Source organism: Vicugna pacos, chromosome 13, assembly GCF_048564905.1.
Source record: "Vicugna pacos chromosome 13, VicPac4, whole genome shotgun sequence".
Lineage (NCBI taxonomy): Eukaryota > Metazoa > Chordata > Mammalia > Artiodactyla > Camelidae > Vicugna > Vicugna pacos.
Window position 1 is genome coordinate 29,461,699 of NC_132999.1, and position 20,209 is coordinate 29,481,907.

General features: G+C 37.3%; 2 long non-coding RNA genes across 2 annotated transcripts; one reads left to right on the forward strand and one right to left on the reverse strand.

Annotated features, from left to right (window-relative positions):
- Positions 1-1,617: 1,617 nt before the first annotated feature.
- Positions 1,618-19,246, reverse strand: LOC140700916 (uncharacterized). The gene is made up of 5 exons (XR_012079673.1): positions 19,195-19,246; positions 18,040-18,106; positions 15,048-15,094; positions 2,399-2,459; positions 1,618-1,790 (listed from the first exon to the last, which is right to left on the reverse strand). It is a non-coding gene; the product is annotated as an uncharacterized lncRNA (long non-coding RNA).
- Positions 4,778-15,200, forward strand: LOC140700917 (uncharacterized). Its single transcript, XR_012079674.1, has 4 exons — positions 4,778-4,864; positions 7,278-7,350; positions 7,965-8,054; positions 14,990-15,200. It is a non-coding gene; the product is annotated as an uncharacterized lncRNA (long non-coding RNA).
- Positions 19,247-20,209: the final 963 nt, after the last annotated feature.

Below are 20,209 nucleotides of genomic sequence, written 5' to 3' on the forward strand. Positions count from 1 at the left end.
TTGCTTCACATCTTGACTCTTTCTTCTTGTCTTACTTGGTTTGCATCTAGTAATCTTGTTCCAGTGCCTGCTTTGTAACTGACCAGAAAATGTTTGATCAATCACTAAATGCAGTTAGGGTTTGTATTACTTTTTTAGGGCTACCATAACAAAATACAGACTAGGTGGCTTCAACAATAAAAGTTTATTTTCTCATAGTTCTTGAGGCTAGATGTCTGAGATCAAGGCATCTGCAGGTTTGGTTTCTCCTAAGGATTCTCTCCTTGGCTTACAAGTGGTCCTTTTCTCACTGTAGACATGTGCTCTGGTGACTATGTGTCCAAATATCCTCCTTTCATAAGGACAGCAGTCAGGTTGAATTGAATCCTAATGGCCTCATTTTAACTTAATCACCTCTTTAAAGGCCCTGTATCCAAATACAGTCACATTCTGGGGGTCAGGGCTTCATCATATACATTTTGATGAAAGGAGACACAACTCAGCCCATAACAGGGTTCTAAGTAGTAAGCAACAAAAGCAGTCTCTTTGATTTCAGCACATAAAAATATATTAAAAGGGCACTGAGGATTTCAGAATCACAGGAAAGTCTTGGAAAACAGGACAGAATGAGAGAGGTGAGGCTCCTGATTCAAAGTTTGGGGTGACTGTATCTGACTGGAGGTCACATGCCCTTGCTTACTTGTAAGGGAGACTGGGAAAACAATCATGTTGTATATTCTGCTTCTGTATAGGGCACCACCTTCCACCAAGACTCAAGGAATCTCCCAACATGAGGAGATTCAGATGTGGAACACTCAGAATTATGAGTGTCTGCTATACTCAACAAGTATTGAACTTATAATACCATGCCTTAGGAATACAAAGATGACCAGTACCTTTGCCTTCAAAAGTTCCAAGAGTGGTTGTGGGAGACAGATGAGTAAATGGGCAATCTGAATGCACGGTGATAATGGCCATGATGGAGGAAGGCAGGAGGGGGCTGTGGGATTACAGAGAAGAGGAACTGACTAGCATCAGAAGAAATCAGGGAAGATATTCTGGGAAAGATGATAACATCTGAGACCCGAAGGACAAAGGAGTGCTAGCTAGCTAAGAATTATGTCTCCCTCCTACTATTTCAGGTGCCTGTTTTCAAAGCCTCAGATATGAGGCATTTTGCTTGGTATTGGCTTCTAATCCAGAGTTGTAGACACCACTGGCCAGGTATCCCAGCCTCCTGATCTAAGGACAGAGACTGAACACAAGTTTCCACAATACAGAGACACATCCCCATATGCACTGGATTCATTCATTCCTTCATTAATAGTCCCAATCTCTTTTCAAAGTTTCTTGAACTGCCCAGCCTTGTGCTATGCAGAGGTAGGAGATGGAAAAAGGAGAAACCATGTTCTGTACTCTTAAGAAGCTTACTATCTCGCTGTGGAGAAAAAGAAGGCTCCAGTGAGGCTAACGATGTGGTCCTGAGGAAGATCTGCTGGTCACTGACTCATTCCCATAGACCAGTACATTACCATGGTCCAGCATCCTGACAGGTCCAGAACCTTGATTTTGTGGAACATGAAAAGCGATTGCATCTCTCAGAATCCTCAGACTTACAATAACAAAGCTCACTGTGACTGATGCATAAACCAGAAGTCCATTTATTAATTTGCAAAAAGAAAGTAGTCTTTGCAAAGCCAACTTGATTTGCAAAGCAGATCAGAACAATTACATCAGAAGATCAGTGCATTTTCTCTCTCCTCTGAGCATGTCACATGGGAAGCCAAGTAACAGTGGGTAGCCTGGTAGGCCTGGAATCAGAGCAAGGGGTGTGAGTCAGTCTCAAGAGAGACCACTCCATCAGTGAGCTTGGATACTCTACTCATTTTAGCTGCTTCTCAATCCTGATTGCACACTAGAACTATCTGGGGAGATTTCTTAAGTGCTCATGCCTGGGCCCACTCTCGGAGATTTTGATTCAGTCGGTCATGGCAAAGCTTAAATAGGAATCTTACTTTAAAAGTGGCCGAGGCAAGTCTAACATGCAGAAAAGGGCTGCTTTCTGGGTCTTGTCAAGGAAATCACGATGTTAACGTGGCTTAGCTAAGACTTCTTATCCCAAGGCAGTGCCTGGAGACACACCTGTGACTTTCCCTTTTCAAGGTTCCAATCCTCCCCTTTCTATTCCCACAGATGTTCTCCAAACAGGATGTATTACAATTGATATGCCTTCCACTCCTTAAATTTCAGTTTCCAGGCCTGCAGCTTTGAGAAGACTTCCAGAACATCTTGGCCTTTTTGTGAGAGTTTTGAGTGTTCCCAAATTTCTCGGACACAGGTTTATACATGGGCCCTTGGTTTCCTACAGATGGTTAATTTCATTTATGGAGAGTGGATTTTATTTCAGGGGCAATCTTACTCCCAGGCTTTTTGAGGGTGTCTCACTGTTTGTCATCAAGCATCCAGACAGCAATCCAAGGCTGTGGAAATTCAGAGAGAAAGTTTAATTACAATGAGTTAACTCTATTATGGACATAGTGGTGGCTCAGTGGAAAGAATCAGAGAGGTCTGAATATATATCTTGATTTTCATCTTTTGGGGGTTTGTGACTTTGGGCAAGACTTTATCACCCTGAACTTTAACTGTAAACTATGGATTATCATGCCTAGACTTTAGAGTTGTGGTGAGTAATAAAGATACTGTATGAAAAAATCCTTGGCATAGTATAGACACTCAATGAAAGTAACTATTAATATTAGTATTCTTGAGGAAATATGTTTCTCAAAATTTAGGGGGATTTCCTCAGAACCAAACTCCTTCTCTCTTTAGTTTCTTAGAGTAGTAACTTCATCATGCTTTAAAAATAATGATACATCCTCATAAAAAAACTCAAGCAGTACAGAAAAAACAGAAGGAAGAAAGTAACACATCACCCTTAATTCTAACACTCAAAATAACATCTTTAGCATATGGTGAAGATCATTCTAAGCATCTCTATATATATTTATACAGCATAACCAACACAGAAATAATTTTAAAGGGCTCACACTTAGCAAGATATTTCAAATAAAATTTTTAATTAAAAAGGCTTATTGAAGTTAGTTTGACAAGTAAAAAATGACTAAAGGATTGATGAATGATAAAGTTTAAAGAGATTATGAAAAAATTGGAGTTGTCATTTTTAAAAACTACACATTTTAATGTTAGACAATATTGACTGAAGATTGTCTATGGATGTATAATACTCTACCCTTCACCCATCTCCTCTGTCCTACCGCCTAATTTTTGTTACTCATTATTTTCACTTTGCCAGTATTTCTAACGTTTTATTTTGCAACAATAACTCCTCACGTTGTTTAGGCTAAGTTCTAGATTTAACTAGATGCAGTTATCATCATCAATGCTTTATGATAGCTTCTCTTGTTTATTTACATTTGTGTCTTGATTAGCTGGATTTCAGCATCAAGACATTTTTGCAAGAAGAATGCTGGATTTCTTGAATTCTTTCCATTTCAATAATTGTTTTAACAATTTAAAATTGTTGAAGCATCTGTTGCTCTTTTATTTAGATGACAGCATAGCTGGGTGAAATATTCATGGCTTGCACTTTTTCCCTCAGAATGAAATAAACTTTTGCTGTAGAGAAGTCCAAAGCGAGTCTGACTTCGTTCCTTCTTATAGATAACGTGCTTTTTCTGTTTGAAGAAAAGAATTCTTTCTTTATCCATAAAATTCAACAATTTGACAAGGATTAATCTCTCTTTTGATAGTATTGCTGGAGAATTTATTATTTGCCTGTAATTTTCTGAGTGACCTTCGGTTAAGACCCTGTCACTTGTTTTTCTCAAATGTACAATGAGGGAGATAGAGTCTTTACATCTTTGTCAGTCTGTGCTCCTCTAACTGGATTCATGAATGAGTACTCAGGTAGTTTTCATTTTATGGGCTGTAAGCAAAAAGATGTGTAAGAATTGAATTTGAAGAACTATTTCTGGAGGTCATTCCAGGACTTCAGGTTCTTATGGGAAGGTGGACTAGAGCAAGGTCCTTTTCCATCCCTAAAAGCAAGGTCCTTTTCCATCCCTAAAATGAATCTTGAATAATTGATATGTTTTTGTGACTGGGGGCCCAGTTGGCTAAAGTCTAATGTTTCATAGTTTAGAGTAGGAGTGTATCTTTAAGTCCTTCTAACCCAAAGCTATCATTGTACACAATGGCAACTGGACGCTCAGAGAGGAAGTATGACTTGTAAAAGATCACACAGTGAGTTGTGGCACAGCAAGGACTAGAATTCAGACTGTATAATTCTCAACCTATACTTTCTCCTCTGCAGTACAGTATGATAATGAGACTTAGAACACATCTAGACAAGCCCATTAGTTTGACACTGCCTTGCCATTGTCAGCTGACATCAATGTGTCATCTATTTTTTTAGTGGGAGCCTCTGGACACTTCAAGTGGGAGTGGGGAAAAAGAAAGAAAGTAGACAGATGCCTCCCTCTTTCATCAATTCCTTTCAAGACCTACCCATCCTTGGGTAGTTCCCATGACAGTTCCCATGTCCTCTATGAAGCCTTCTGATTCCAGAGTTCAAGGAGATCTTGCCCACCTCTCCATCCATCCATCCATCCAACCAGTCAACTGTTTAACAACCAATCACTGAACATCTTCTTTGTGCAAGGCAATTAGCTGAGGACTCATCAATGAATCAGTCATGTCTGCACTTTCATGGAGCTACCAGGGCAGGAATAAAGGCAATTATGATGCAGTGTGATAAACAGACCTCCAAGACCCTCAAGGAAACTTGACCAGCTTTTCATTTTAAAGCTTCTCACAGCTACTCTCATCAATGCTGGTGGTGATGGATTTTAGTTAGAATCAGATGGTAAATTTTTGGATAAACAATCAAGTGACAAATTATAAACTGCTATGCTATGAATAGAAAAGTTGTTAAACTATAGCACTTAAATTTCTACAATGTGTACTAGACTTACTGTTTTACCTTAATTATTTCCTGAATAATGTCTAAATTTAGAAAATTTGGAGTCAATTTGAAAAAATAGCAAATGGCAAATTTATCAAATGGCAAATAAAACTGTATGGATATTAGGAGATTACAAAATGACCTCAAAAGTAAGTAACTACAAAGGACAATTATTATGAAACAGATTAGAAATTAAGAAAGATAAAACTGGAAAAAAGAAATAAACTAAAAGAAGACAACTCACCATGCTGATGCAGCTAGCTACACAATATGCAGGTATCATTCAAAAAGAAGTGTTAACAGAGGAATAGAGCGGTTGGCTGTTCAGTAATACTTGCCTACTGTGTTCTTCAAAAAAGAATCACCACCTGAATGTGACTCTCCCTAAAGTGTGAGCTGGGCAACCAATGTTGCTTTTTTTGTAAGGAAACTGCCTACCACTTATAAATAACTATGAATGACTAACAATAATCTTTACAGTTGCCAGCTCTATGGCTCTTAGAAAAAAATACAGATGATTTATCACACAAAAGACTACTATTAAGATAATTGTTAAAATGAACAAACCAGAACTATATATATCAATATGGTTAAATCTTAAAAATAAATGTGGAACAAAAAAGCTCAAGTTGCAAAAATATATTTACAGTATGAAACCATTTATATAAAGTTGAACATAAAGGTATCAATATCAACTCTTGTTTTTAAATATATATAGAAATAAATAAAGATGTGTATGTAAATGTAAGTTAGTATACATACAAATATTTCCTAGCTCTGTCTGCTTAGAGGGCCTAGAAGCAGTGATATCCCAGCAGCAATGGTCAAACCTAGTGCCCAGATCTTGGTTTCTAATTACTAGTGTTCAATAAAAAGCATCAGTGCTCCTTGAAGAAGTGATTGTGTTCAGGGCTGGGAAAACACGAGATGAGCCTGGAGCATCTATCTTGTGGTGCTAGGTTAGTGACATGCCAAAAAGACACAGAAGCCAACCAAAAGAGCTTCCAATAGCCAAAGCTTAAATAATTTGAGCAACAGAATGAATAATAATAGCATTGGATTAAAACCTAATAGAATGAAATAAATACCACTAAGTTCTTACTGACATAAAGGATTGAATAAATAAACAAACAAGATAGAAGGAAAAAGTCTTCCTTACAGAAGAATTTCAATTAATAAAAATAGAAGGAGTTAAGGAATTAGCAAATTACCATTAGAACATCATTGTATTAATTGCAGCAGGCACGATCTACCAATAAATACTATAATTAGTGGATGAAAGTTTAAGATGAAACAGGGTATTTGTATTGTTTCAAATTATATGTCCCAAATATTATTTTTACAAAAGGAAAAATAGAAAATTTACAGTGGAGAACGCTGGCAGCCCCACCTTGACCAAGTGATCAAGATACATATCACAAGTAGTAAGATGTATCCTTATTGTGTACCCCTGATAGGATGCAATGAAAAGGGCACATAGCTTCTGCGATCTTCTTCCCCTAAATCCACAGCCTTAAACAAATCATGAGAAACCCTTAGACAAACCCAAATTGAGGAACATTCTACCAAATATCTGACGTGTACTCTTCGTAAGTGTAGATGGAAGGAGACTATGGAGACACAATAGCTAAATGTAGTCTAAGGTCCTAGATTGGATTCTAGAATAGAAGAAGGATGTTAGTGAAAAACATGATGAAGTCTGATGAAAGACTTTAGTTTAATTAATAGTATTGCATTCACATTAATTTCTTAGTTTTGACAATTGTACCATGATTGTGCAGTATGTTAATATTAAGGAAAAATTGGGTATGTGGAAGTCTTTTTGCTATTCTTCTGTAAATTTAAAATTTGAAATTATTTCAAATTCAGAAGTTAAAACGCAAAATAATACTACATGTTGTTCATAGATCCAAATATGTATTGAATATGTCCATGAATGACTGAAAAATTGTGCTGAACACTGGAATTTGACACAACATTGTAAAATGATTATAAATCAATAAAAAATGTTTAATAAATAAATAAATAAAAGTGCCTCAAAAAAAATATGTATGAAAGTCTAGAAGCATACAGAGGAATTCATGGTGGTAAATACCTTGGGAGGCTTGGGGAGGGGAAGAGAGGTTTAGGCAACTGTGGAGTATGTAGGTGATTCAGTGTTTTATTTCCTAAGTAGGTCATAGGGATGCAAGTATTTGTTATATTATTTTCTATAATTTTTTGTATATCTGAAATATTTCATTAAAAATAGCATATTTAGTTCAATGCCAAACTGAACATATGTGATAAAACCTTACCATATTCCTTTGCACAGATTTACCACTAAACAATAACCAGAACTTGAGTGACCCTTCCCTTGCCCCCGCCTTTGAGTTTAGGCCAGAAAGGTGAGTCGAGGGCAGATTGTAAAAGACCTTGAATGCTTGCACTTTATCCTGAGAGTAATGAGAGACTGCTACAAGATTTTCAACAGGGGTGGGATGTGGTCAGATGTGTTTTAAGAAAATGACACTGGCTACAATAAAGAATGAATTGAATGGAGGTTGAGAATAAAAACAAGGAGATAAACAGGGAGGCTGTTGCAATGGTCTAGAGAAGAGTATATAAGGTCTAAACCAAGGCAGTGGTGGTGGGGATAGTGAGAAAGAGAAAGATAGAAGAGCTATCTTAGAAGAAGCAATCTAGAAGAAGGAAAAAGAAACAAGGCTTGGAGAGTGATTGGATGTGTGGTGGGTAAGAAGGAAGACTGGAGGATGATGGCTCCTCTGGACTTCCTCACAAATGCTTTCAGTACATTTATGTTATTTGACATTTAAATTTATTTATTTTAATGGAGATACTGGGGATTGAATCCAGGATCTTGTACATGCAAAGCCTGTGCTCTACCACTGAGCTATTACCCTCCTCCCTTATTTGGCATTTAAGCATTTATATATATATATATATATATATATACTATGGTTGTTTTGCTTTTTATGTTTATCCTTTGTTTCCTTGACAGACTGGGAGCTCATTGAGAGCAGAAACTGTCTTTTCTTTGGCTCCTGCACACCACTCAGCCCCTTGCTTTGTGCCAGAACTTACTAGAAAGGTAAGTTGGCAGGAACTACAGAGGTGCTGAGTAAGATGATCTGGAGCCAGGAGCAATAATATTCTGATGCTCTGGGCAAGACTGTTGAGGAAATGTGAATCCCAGGGCTGGTGGGATAGGGCAAGCCTTTGAAGAACCAGGAAGGAGGACTTGGAGCAAGAGATGAGTTGAAAGCTAGTACAGGAAAAGTAACCTCAGGGGGAGATTTTTGATGGCATGGAAGGGATCACCAGAAAACGGTTCAAGAGCAGAGGGAAGTAGGCAGTGTCTGCAGAGGTCCATGTAAATTTTTTTGGTTGAGGTATTATTCTTCAACTGTTTGGTCTGCTGAGCAACAACCTTGATTCTTAATGGTGCATGAGAAATGCTTCTAATACTAAATGGTGATTTGTTTGTTTGACTTAATTAGCTCCAATCTATCATAACGTCATACAGCCTCCTGAAAGCTGGGCCAATGGAATCATACTAAAAACAAATAATAGCACTTTATTCATTTATTCAGTAGCTTACTCAAAGTAGTTTTTATTGAGCACCTGTTGTCTTGCATACTTTGCTCCAAGTGCTGCATTATGAAACTTATGGTCTACCAGGAAGACAATGATCACGTATTTATAAATGACACAAATGAGAAATACAGAGCATTAAAGGACCATATAATAGGAAAGTCTAAACCTATCTCTGGGTTAGGGAAGGATTCCTTCAGAAGTACTGTTTAAGCTGAAACTTCAAGGATGAGTAGAGGTTAGCGGGATGATGCACCGAGGAAATGAATGGGAAGAGACAATGGAAGTGGCATTGGCACATGGGGAGCCCACAGGCTGTAGGAGCCAAATTTTATTCAGGGAACTGAAAGGTGTATATTGGCTGGAGCACACAGTATGGGACATGAGGCAAAGCTGAGACGCTACCAGAGGTCAGCTCATTTAAGGCATTATGGTCATGTTGGAGTATTCATAGATCCTCTCCCTGGGACTGGCTTTGCTCTGGATACTAGGGATATACAGAATTGAATCAGACTTTAAAGTGCTTCAATCCCAGTCCTTAAATAGCTCATCAGGTGGGGAAGAGACACTTTAACAATGGCAGTACAGCATGAAAAATATGATAATAGAGGTAAGAAGAGATTTTCATGGTAATTCACAGGAGAAGAGATACTTAAGGAATAAAATTATTTCATCATATCAGCTTTTAAGTTATTTCATATTGTTTCCAAACTCATATTAGATCAGTCAATTGTAGGACTAAGTTTAGATTCAGGTTCTTTTTAGACACACAGAAAAATGGTTTAGCTACATAGGCAGCCAAGCAGTTTCTAGTATAGTTCTTGTTTATGGCCTTTATACTACATCTTCCTTTCCTTTTCATGAACTCTCACTCATCCTTTAAGACTCAGCTGAACTGTCACCTCCCACTTTACTCCAGATAGAGTTATAAATCTTCCCCTCTCTGTCCCTGAAGGATCCTGGCATATAACGTATTATAGCATTTGTCATAATATACTCTGTATCCCTACTAGTCCTTTTTTCCCCCACTAGACCTCTTAAGCATAAGGATTTTGTCTTGCTCATCCTTCAATTGGTCATTCAACAAATATTTATCAAACACCTACTTTGTGCTGGTGGTCATCAGGTTAGGTGCTGCAGATTCAGTAATAACCTGGGTAAGACTCAGTCTTTGCTCTCACAGAGCTTATAGTTTAGTGCAGAAGGCAGACCAGTAAATAGGTAAGAACAGTAAGTGTGACAAATGCTATGATAAGGAACATGTAAAGTGCTGGGGGAGCCCAGAGCAGGGGCACCTAACCTCTTTGAGGGGGATAATGGAAGACTTTCAGACAGAAGTAATTTAAGCTGAGAACTGAAGGATTAGCCTGACTTACCCAGGCAAAGTGGCAGTTTTGAGCTGAGCTGAGAGAGAGCACAACACATTCAAGAAATTGAAAGAAGTTCACAGAGCAGTGGAGTTTGGGGGCGGGTAATAGAGATTGGGTGGAGGGGTGGAGGGGTGGAGGGAAGAAGTGCCGAAGCAATTAGAAATATATGTTTAACATGATAGTGTACACCTAGAAAGCACTATGCAAATATTTGTTGGATGAATGGCTCATTCACCTGGGGAAGTGAGACCTTTGAGAAAGCCAAGTTTGTGTGTGATTGTTCTCTTGTTCTCTGGGAGCCATTGTATTGGGTAGGTTAAAAGCCAGTTACTTAGATTTGAATCCTGGCTTTGACAATTAGTAGCTGAGGTGACCTAAACAAATTACATAAACTCTTTAGTGTCACCTACCCTATCTGTAAGTTTAAGATGATAACAGTACTTCATAGGATTGTTGTCAAGATTAAACAAGTTAGTATTTGTAAAGCATTGGAACAGAGCCTAGAACTAAGCACTGTGTTTGCTACTATTATTCCTCCATTCATCAAAACATTTATTCAAGTCCAAGTATTGTGTTAGATGCTGTGAAAATAAGATGTGGCTCCAGCCATGGAGGAGGACTGTAAAATCTGGTGAGGGAGAAGACTATAAGTAATTACAACATATGACCAAGTGCGGTGATAGTGATTAAGTGCTGCAGAATCAAAGAAAAGAGAGTGACTCATTCTCTCTGAAGAAGCCAAGGGAGGCTACAGAGGGAAGGACGCATTTAAATTGGAGGAAGAAGAATGAAGAGTTTGCCAGCAAAGAAAGGCAATAGAGTTTATCAGGGCAAGGAAGCATCGTGTTGCAAAGGCTTTGCAGCATGCAAGCCTAAGGCATGTTTAGCAAATGGCAAGGGGCAGTAGAAGTCTTTTATGTTCCAGGGTCTATGCTAGGCATTTTTTAAAAGTTCTTTCTTTTACTTTTCATAAGAACTGTTACCACCCACTCAACTTAATACTCACATGGTAATTACTGTTATAGTCACTTTATATATATTAATTCATTTAATCCTCATGACAACTGTATGAAATAGGTACTATTATTACTCTCATTTTACAGATGTGGAAATTGAGGCAAAAAGGTAAAGTTCTTTGTTCAAAATCATACAACTAGAAAGTGGCAGAGCCAAAATTCAAACTTGTAGTTTGACTCCAGAATCTGTGCTAGAACCACTATCTTTTTCTGCACCCCCAACTCCCACCCACTAGTTGTTGATTTTGATATGCTATTGTTACAGAAACTAGATATCCAAACTTGTTGGAACTGCTTATAAAGTAGGAGTTGAAAGAGCATGAACTCTACAGCATGTGCAGTCTGCACAAGACTGAACATAAAAATGCTTGAAAATAACTCCTTCCCCTCTCTCCCACATTTGCTTTAGGCAGCAAAGATGGGGATGGGGGTAGGGTGGATATTTATTGGATTGCACAGGATGTCTCAGGCTGCACATATTTCTCTGGGGGTCCATTTTAAACTTGGATCCTCCAATCAGCAAGTTGTTCTTTCTGGAAACAAAAGAAGTTTTAAATACTCCCTTCACTGTAGGGGAGGACAAAAGTGGGCGGAAAATGCAACATGGACAAGACGCACCACAAAAAGTTAGGATTTTACCCAGAGCTAGGCAGAGCCATATTAATTCACAAAGAGAAACATTTCAGGGGACAATCAGGAATAAGAAGAAGGAGTCTTGCAGGCTTATTGGAGGAAGCAAACTTCCTCAGAAATATGATTGATTGACTGTATTTAAAGTGAACCTTGAGCAAATACAGCCATGGAGATTTAGATTAAGGGCCCCAGGTAGGAGACAATCAACAGAAGTTGGATGGTGCAAAAAGGAAAGTCCAAATTGGACCTAAGGAATTCACATTGATTAAAAGTTTTCCCTAATATTTTTTTAGGGGAAAGGAAATGAAAGTTAAACTAGAATCTACGAAACCAACTTTGAAACTCTTCATACAGATTTATGTGTAGTCATTGGGTAGCAAACTGTACATTCTCATTTCAGTGTGGGTTCCATCTTTCTCAGTGAACCCTTTTGTGACCTTCATAAAGTCGCCAGTTAAACAATCCCTCTATGTATGACCCATAGAAAGCAATCCAATAGACCCCACTTAACATGCAGTCAGAATCCTATTTCCCAGAGTGGACAAAAAGAGGAGAAAGCTTAGCTTTTAGTCTGATTATAATATATAGAACACAAACTTCCCGACAACTCTGAAGATGTTCAGAGTTCTTGCATGTGAAACTGCTTCAGAGCTGGATTCTGGATAGGTGGAATTTATAGCAACATAATGTCCCAGATTTTTGAGGACAGCCTAGATTTCAAATATCCTACCTTGTTGTAACTGTAAGTATGCTTATAAACTTGTGCTCTTGCATATCCTAATTTGGATAGAGAGGAAAATATGGTCATAATATTAATGGTCCTTTCTTGGACTTCATGGTAAGGATAAATACCAGAAGGAAGTCATGCTTGGATTAGAGGGATAACAGTGCTCTACTAAGAGTATTACTTAGTACCAGGGTGTAAAAAAGCCATCTTAGGTGTGAATGAGGCTGGGAAAAACTCCTGCAAAACTAAGGGTGTGTGTGCCATTTGGAGAGAATAGAAAAGTCCAGGGGAGAGGCATTTGGGGACAAAATAGAGAGAGGCTACTCTTAATGGAGTAGCTGTGTCCTTGTTGAAGAAGAAAGGGCTGAATGTTTGAGAGAACCAGGAGGGAAGAGAGAGAGACTGAGGAGAGAGTTGGAGGGTGGGGAGAGAGATAGAAATAGAGACGGGGAGAGAGAGAGAGAGAATAGCATTAAAAAAGAAGCTCAGAGAGAAACTTAAGACTCAGGAGAATGAGAGAGAAAGTGAGGAGAGAGAAGGAAGAGAAGCAAGGCTAAGTAAAACATTAGCACAAAAGAGAGTAAGAATGGGTGGAGGGAGCTAGAGCAAGCAAGCAATCATGGGCCAGAGAAACAAAGTGGGGTTTTGCTGTTTCTGTCTGAGGCCCCAAGGAGTGCTGGGAGAGACCTAAGGCTGAGGAAGGATTCTGGAACCGGACCAAGAGCTGTCTAAACAAGAAAAATTCAGAGCTGCATATACCATTTGCTTGAACTGGTGATCTCTCCAGGATCCCTTTGAAAGTCTCCCTTCCAAAGTTGTAACTAATCGGTGGGTCATAGTCTCTAGGGAACTTTGGAGACCCAGAAAGATGCTTTGTTGATGTGACCTAGCCTTAAGGAAATCTCTCTCCAAAATATTGTTGGCTTGTAAGAAGGGGGGTATTTAGCTATTTCTCAGGCTCTTGGGGGACATCACAGTAAGCAAAGTGTGGCAAGTCCCTCCTTTCCCTAAATATGGTACTTCTACGTTTCCAGTCAGTATTTATTTTTTGAAAGAAAACATATTTGCAGATATTATAGACTTTGCTCAGAAATTCTGAAAAGCTTATCATTTTTAAAGCTTGAAAATGTTTCGTTGGTTTTCTCTCCCACATAATAGTGGAATTGGAATTTAGAACTTTTTTTTGGCGGAGGGTAGGTGATTAGGTTTACTTATTTTTTATTATTTTTTAAGGAGGTACTTAACTTTTTTTTTTTTTTTAAAGGAGGTACTGGGGATCAAATCTAGGACCTTATGTATGCTAAGCATGTGCTCTACCACTTGAGCTACACCTTCTCCCTGGAAGTGGAATTTAGGACAAACCTTTTAAATCAGTTGGGCAGTACACATCAGGAAACTTTTAAATTTTCATACTACTTGATATGGAAACTCTACATCTGAGAGTTTTCTCTGAGGAAATAATTTTACAGTGCTTTCTACACTTATGCAAAAAGCATTACTTAGAATAGCAAGAAATTAGAATTAACTTAAATTTCCAACAATAGGGACTGGTTAAGTAAATTCTTGCACCTTCTTTTATATAATATTTTGCTTTTGCTAAAACTGTATTTACAAAGAATTCTTAATGATGTGGAGAAATACTTATGATAAAACATTAAGTAAAAATTATATGCAAACTGTGATCTCAACTATGTTAAAATGCATTAAAAAACCTGAAAGGAAATACGGCAGAAAGTTGTTTAGACTGGTTATCTTAAGATAGTGGCATTTTCATCTATTGTTATTGTTATTTTCTTCTTTATGTACTCATAAATTTTCCAGATTTTCTGCAGGGTATGTAATTCTATTATAATAGAAAAAACAAAAGTTTACTTTTAAAAGTTTAAGAAAACAGGGAACTAAATGTTTACAAACTTAAAAGTCATTCAGTCAAAAATAATTTTACAAAAGATTTAGAAGTTATTTAAAAAACATGATGAAGGAAATAAAATGAAATTGTTAAAAAGAATAAAATAAAACTTTTATTTAAAAAGTAACTTTTATTTTTACCTTATTAAAAATAAAACTTAACCTCTGAAAATGCAAGTGGTTATGAAGACTACATAACAACATGAGACATGCATATGATTTAAGGTTAAATGAAAAGAAGACAAAATAATTAAGGTTACAACTATCCAGTCCAAAACTGTAAGCAACAACACTCAGCTCACAATTTACAGTAGGCACCCAGTACAAGATGCTTCCCTATTCATACTACCCTCCTACAATGGCCAGCACTTTCCACCCTTTGCACTTTGCTTCCTCACTTTAGACACGTATTTCTGACTTCGTTTTCTTTCAGATTTTGCCTTGTGCCTGCCAAAATATGCTCAGAGACTACTTTTGATTATGCTTCTCCATATCTGACCTAGAGTCTGGAATGCTCCTATCAGCACACGCCAGCTGCCATATCTTGAAGTGCTAATTTTTTTTTAAGGGAGAAAAAAAAAAGTAGGAAATCCAGCATACCAAAATGCTAATAGTGCTGTTGTGGGATTACCCATAGTTTATGCCACTTTTCTTTAGGCTTGAGATTTTGCAATGTGCTTATGTTAGGTTTATAACAAAAAATATTGAAAGTTTGTATTAAAGTCACTTGTGAAGCACTTTCATGAGTAACTTGAATTCTCTCTTTCATGATTTCCAGGGATGTATATAAAGTTGATATCCCCTTATCCAAGAAGATGCTGGGTCTGAGATCTTACCTGGGTCAGAGAAACTGTTCTTTATCTTTCTCTCTCCAAAGCAGACTCTGCACAGCCAAAATAGAGAATATGAGGATATACTTCTCCTACTGCAAAACTACCGGCTATGGGAACAAGTCTAAGATCTTTAAATATGGCTCCCAAGACCCTTCACGATCTGTTGCCATTCTTCTCCAACCTTATCTCCCAGTAATCTGCTAACCTTTTTCTTTCTTCCTGACTCTGTGCTACATCAGACTACTTGCCATTCCGTAAACACATATTAATTTTTTCACTTTTTTGTTGGTGTATGAGATTCATAGAGTAAGAAGCACAAAACTCAATGGCTGTTCACAGATGTACACACATGTGTGACCACCACTCAGATCAATATCTAGAAAATGTCTAGTACTCTAAAGGCTCCCCTGAACCCCTTCCCAGTCTAAATCTACATCCCCCCCCAGAGATAACAACTATTCTAATTTCTGTCAACAAAGATTAATTTAGCCTGTTCTTGAATTTTTAAAAATGGAAACACACCGTATGTATTCTTTAAAACACACAGTACATCTCACTATTTCCTCTGCCTGGGAATAGGAATGTTAATTGTTATGTGCCAGTACTCTCCCATTCTGCATCCGTGGAAGATATTACTAGTTCATCATTCTTTTTTATTGTGCCTAGATTGAGTTTTAGGCTCTTTTTCTAACCTGCATACCAGCAACCACTACTGGTTGTTCAGAGCTGGCACTAGTGAAACCTCCCTGGACAAGAATGACCTCTTCTACATGAGGGTCTTCATCTCTACCGTGCACAACACATTTAATAAGTCATTTAAGTCTTGTTATTCCATCAGTGTAACATTTCTCCAATCGGTCCCTTTTTTCTATTCTTACTGCTTCTGCTTTTTTCAAGCTCTCATACTCTCTCACCTGATTTCCTACAACAATCCCTTACTGTTTCCCCTGCCTTCAGTTTTGACTCCTCTATTCTTATCAATGCACTACTGATTAATCTTTTTTAATATACAAATATGACTACATTGTTTTCCTGGCTAAAACCTTTAAAGACTACCTTTCAGGTTAAGGCCAGGTGCTTAGCCTGGTATTGCAGGCTTCAGGATCTGGCTCTGTCCATCTCTCCAGTATCATCTCCTGTCTTCTGCCCTCTGGTGTGCCAACTACTTACAGATTCCTGAAACATGTCCTGCTCTTTTCCTCCTCTACATCTTGAATGCTCTTCCTCTTCTCTAGATGGCTAGGTTTTACTCACCCTTCAAGAATATTTATTACCCAAACTTTTGTTGACCATTCTTTCCCTAACAAATGATTATTCTCTTCCAGGCAAGATTAGGTACCCTTGCTTGTGTCCTCTTACCACCTTATATATATCCTCATTATGGCAATTATCATGTTCTATTAGTATCTATTTACATTTCTGAGAGCTTCTTGAGGGAAGAGAGATTTGCAGCTCGAGCACTCATCAGAGTACATCTTTTTTTTTTAACAATTTTTAAAAGTTCTGGTAAAATATACATAACATAAGATTTACTATTGTTACCGTTTTTAAGCGTACAGTTCAGTAGCATTAAATACATTCATACTGTTGTGCAACCATCACTACCATTCTTCTCCAGAACTCTTTCCATCTTGCAAAATTGAAACTCTATACTTATTAAACAATAACTCCTGATTCTCCCCCTTCCCTAGCCCCTGGCAACCACCATTCTACTTTCTATGATTTTGACTACTCTAAGTACCCGCATGTAAGTAGAATCATACAGTATTTGCCTTTTTGCGACTGGCTTATTTCACTTAGCACAGTGGTTTCCAAGTTCATCCATGTTGTAGCAGATGTCAGAATTTCCTTTCTTTTTAAAGCTGAATAACATTCTATTGTATGTATTTATCACATTTTACTTATCCATTCATCTGTCAATGGATACTTGGATTGCTTTCACTTTTTAGCTATTGTGAATAATGCTGCTATTAATATGGGTATACAAATATTTCTTTGAGATCTAGCCTTCAAATATTTCTTTTTATTATATACCCAGAAATGTAGTTGTCAGATTATATAGTAATTCTATATTTAATTCTTTTGAGGAACCACTATACTGTTTTCCACAGCAGCTGTATCATTTTATATTCTAGTCAACAGTGTGCAAGGATTCCAATTTCTCTACATCCTCACCAATACTTGTTATTTTATAATTTTTTTTGATAGTAGCCATCCTAATAGGCATAAGGTGGTATCTCAATGTAGTTTTGATTTGCATTTCCCTAATGATGATGTTGAACATCTTTTCATGTGCATATTGGCCAGAAATGTGTGTTGAAGTCTTTGACCATTTTTGAATCAGTTTGTTTTTTCTTTGCTGTTGAGTTTTAGTTCTCTCTATACTGTAGATATTAATTCCTTATCAGATATAGGATTTACAAATGTTTTCTCCCATTCTGTGGGTTGGCTTTTCACTCTGTTGATACTGTCTTTTGAAGCACAAAAATTTGTCTTGAAGTCCAATTCATCCATATTTTCTTTTGTTGCCTGTGCCTTTTGTGTCATATACAAGAAATCACTGCCAAATCCAATGCTGTGAAGTTTTTGCCCTGTTTTTATCTAAGAGTTTTATTATTTTAGGTCTTACACTTAGGTCACAGATCCATTTCGATTTAATTTTTTCATATGGCGTCAGGTAAGGGTCTAACTTAATTCTTTTGCATGTGGTTATCCGTGCACCATTTTCCCACCATCATTTGTCAAAAAAGACTTTTTCCCACTGAATGGTCTTAGCACCCTTATTGAAAATAATTTGACCGTATATATGAGGGGTTATTTCTGGACAGAATGCATGACATTTTATAGGATACGGAGATAAATCAGAGTACAGACTGTCCTAACACACTAGAATTAGTCATAGGCAGATTATTAGAATGGAGTTGGATCTCATTTTTGTTTTAAAGAATAAGGAGAGAGAAAATTGAATTTAGAGGAAGTAAAATAGCTGACTTACAAAGAGTTCATGTCAGAAAGGTAGACGTCTAGACCCCTTTCCAGCCCTGGTTCATCTAGTTCACATCCTTGTTTTTATATAGGAAGGAAAAGAGGAATAGTTTTACTCTTGAGGTAAGAACTACCAAAAAATAGACATTATAGAAGGAACACTTCAACTCAGTGAAGGAAGAACTTCTAACATCCAGCATAGATAAATTTGGGAAGAAACGAACTCTCTATAAGTACAAACATTCAAACAGAAGTTTTGTTTCCTTTCTATCTCTCAGACCTTATTCATATTAAAGAAAAAGACACCTTAAAAAAACAGACTGTTTCTAACACTTCAAGGAAGTAAGCTAAAGGGTGTGGCTGCAGTGAAAAATTCCACACATTGAATCCCCAGAACAAATTAAATGGAATCAATGGGTAGCAAGTACTCACTTGTGCTAGTGTGAGCATAAGGGTATGTGAAATCCAAACTGGGCAGATAAGAAGAAACTTAATTTTAAGGAGAAAGGGAATTAATTTTTATTGAATGTTTACTATGTAGTAGGCATTTTAACATATTTTAGCTTATTCAATTTCAAGAATGTAAAAAACACCAAGAGAAATGAGCACATAACCTAGAGGCTTTGGTATTGCATGTTATTTCTAAGAATTACAAAAATTTTAAACTTTGAACTTTTCTTCTGCTTTATAGACAACTTACAGTGTCAATAAACAATTTCTAGGTAATTTTTTTGTGTCAGAATTGTACTGGGTGCTCGGAAGACACAGGTGAACAAGATCTGGTTAGGACCACATCATGGGGCTGATGCACTCTTTTTTTTCCTCTTAAAAAAATTTTTTTTTTTGGATACATTCTTTTTGACTGGGAGCTCATCAACAGCCTAGGTCTATAAAAGATTACCAACCACTGAGTCTCTGTCCTTGAAGAAATCAGGTATATGGGAAAAAAGGAGCCTCAGAAAAAAAGTCAGCAGATCTGACCATACCTCTCCCTTACTTATGAATATTCAGTAATTCCCCATTAACTACAGGATAAAACCTGTTTTTTTGAATGGCACACATGGCCCTTTATGATTTGTTCCCTTTGTGATTTACCAGCATATCTACTTGGTTTAAGTAGACTTATCTCTAAGTTACTTTTCTTGTTCTGATTTAATTTACTCACCAAACAAACTTTTCATCCAATATGATTTTTGGACTAGGTTTTCCTATCACCTAGGAAAAGAACAGAATATGAATACTGATCCACTGGGCAATTATATTTCTCATTGCATATGATGAAATAAGATTATTGCTGTAAGTTCTTTTCACCTGAGTTTGGATAAAATTGAGTTCCCAGAACTTCTGAACTGGAAGGCTGAATTTGGAGACTTAACCACAATCATTAGGTATTCTGTGCAAGTATCAGATATAAGTCCTTAGTGTGTTTATGCAGAGCAATCAGATATTTACCATTTAATTTCTCATTAAGCTATTGGTGATTCAATGGAAAGAACACAGGACCGGTATTCCAGGCCTGCCTGTGACTTATTGTACTACCCTGGTTACTAATTCTCTTATGCCCTAAGTTTCCTCATATTTCATATAGAAATACTTGCTTTAAAGGTGCTTTATTGTGATGATAAACAAGAATGCAGTTGCCAAATTTTCATTTCAACAAGTATGTAGGCATTCTAAGGAATACAAATGTAAGTATTTGTGCTCAAGTTTATAATCTATTGGCATCAGATTTATAAAAGTAATATATAGAGATTCAGAGAATGGAGTGATCATATTCAGTAGAGTTGGGGTAGGTAATCAGGATGATTTCATAAAGGAGGTAGGAGTTGAGCTGAATCTTGAGGAATAGGAAAGGTGGCAAAAGACAATTATCTGGAAGAGAGAAGAGCAGAGCAGCACTGGGATTCTCAGTCTGGCCTCAGTCTTTGTTTCCTGACTCATGGTCTTCTGCACACTCAAGACAAAATGATACTCTTTGAATCACAGAAATGTGTCTGGCACATAGCGGGCAAGCCTCCATGGTCCAGCTTCTACCTCTTCCATTTAAGCTTCACTCAAGTAGAATTTATCATGCTTGCCTCTGTATCAGCCCAGTCTTTGTATGACCTACTGCTTTTATTGCAGCTCAGTAGAACCACCTTACTTGCTTAATGGTGAACTTTTTGGAGACAGGAAGCTTG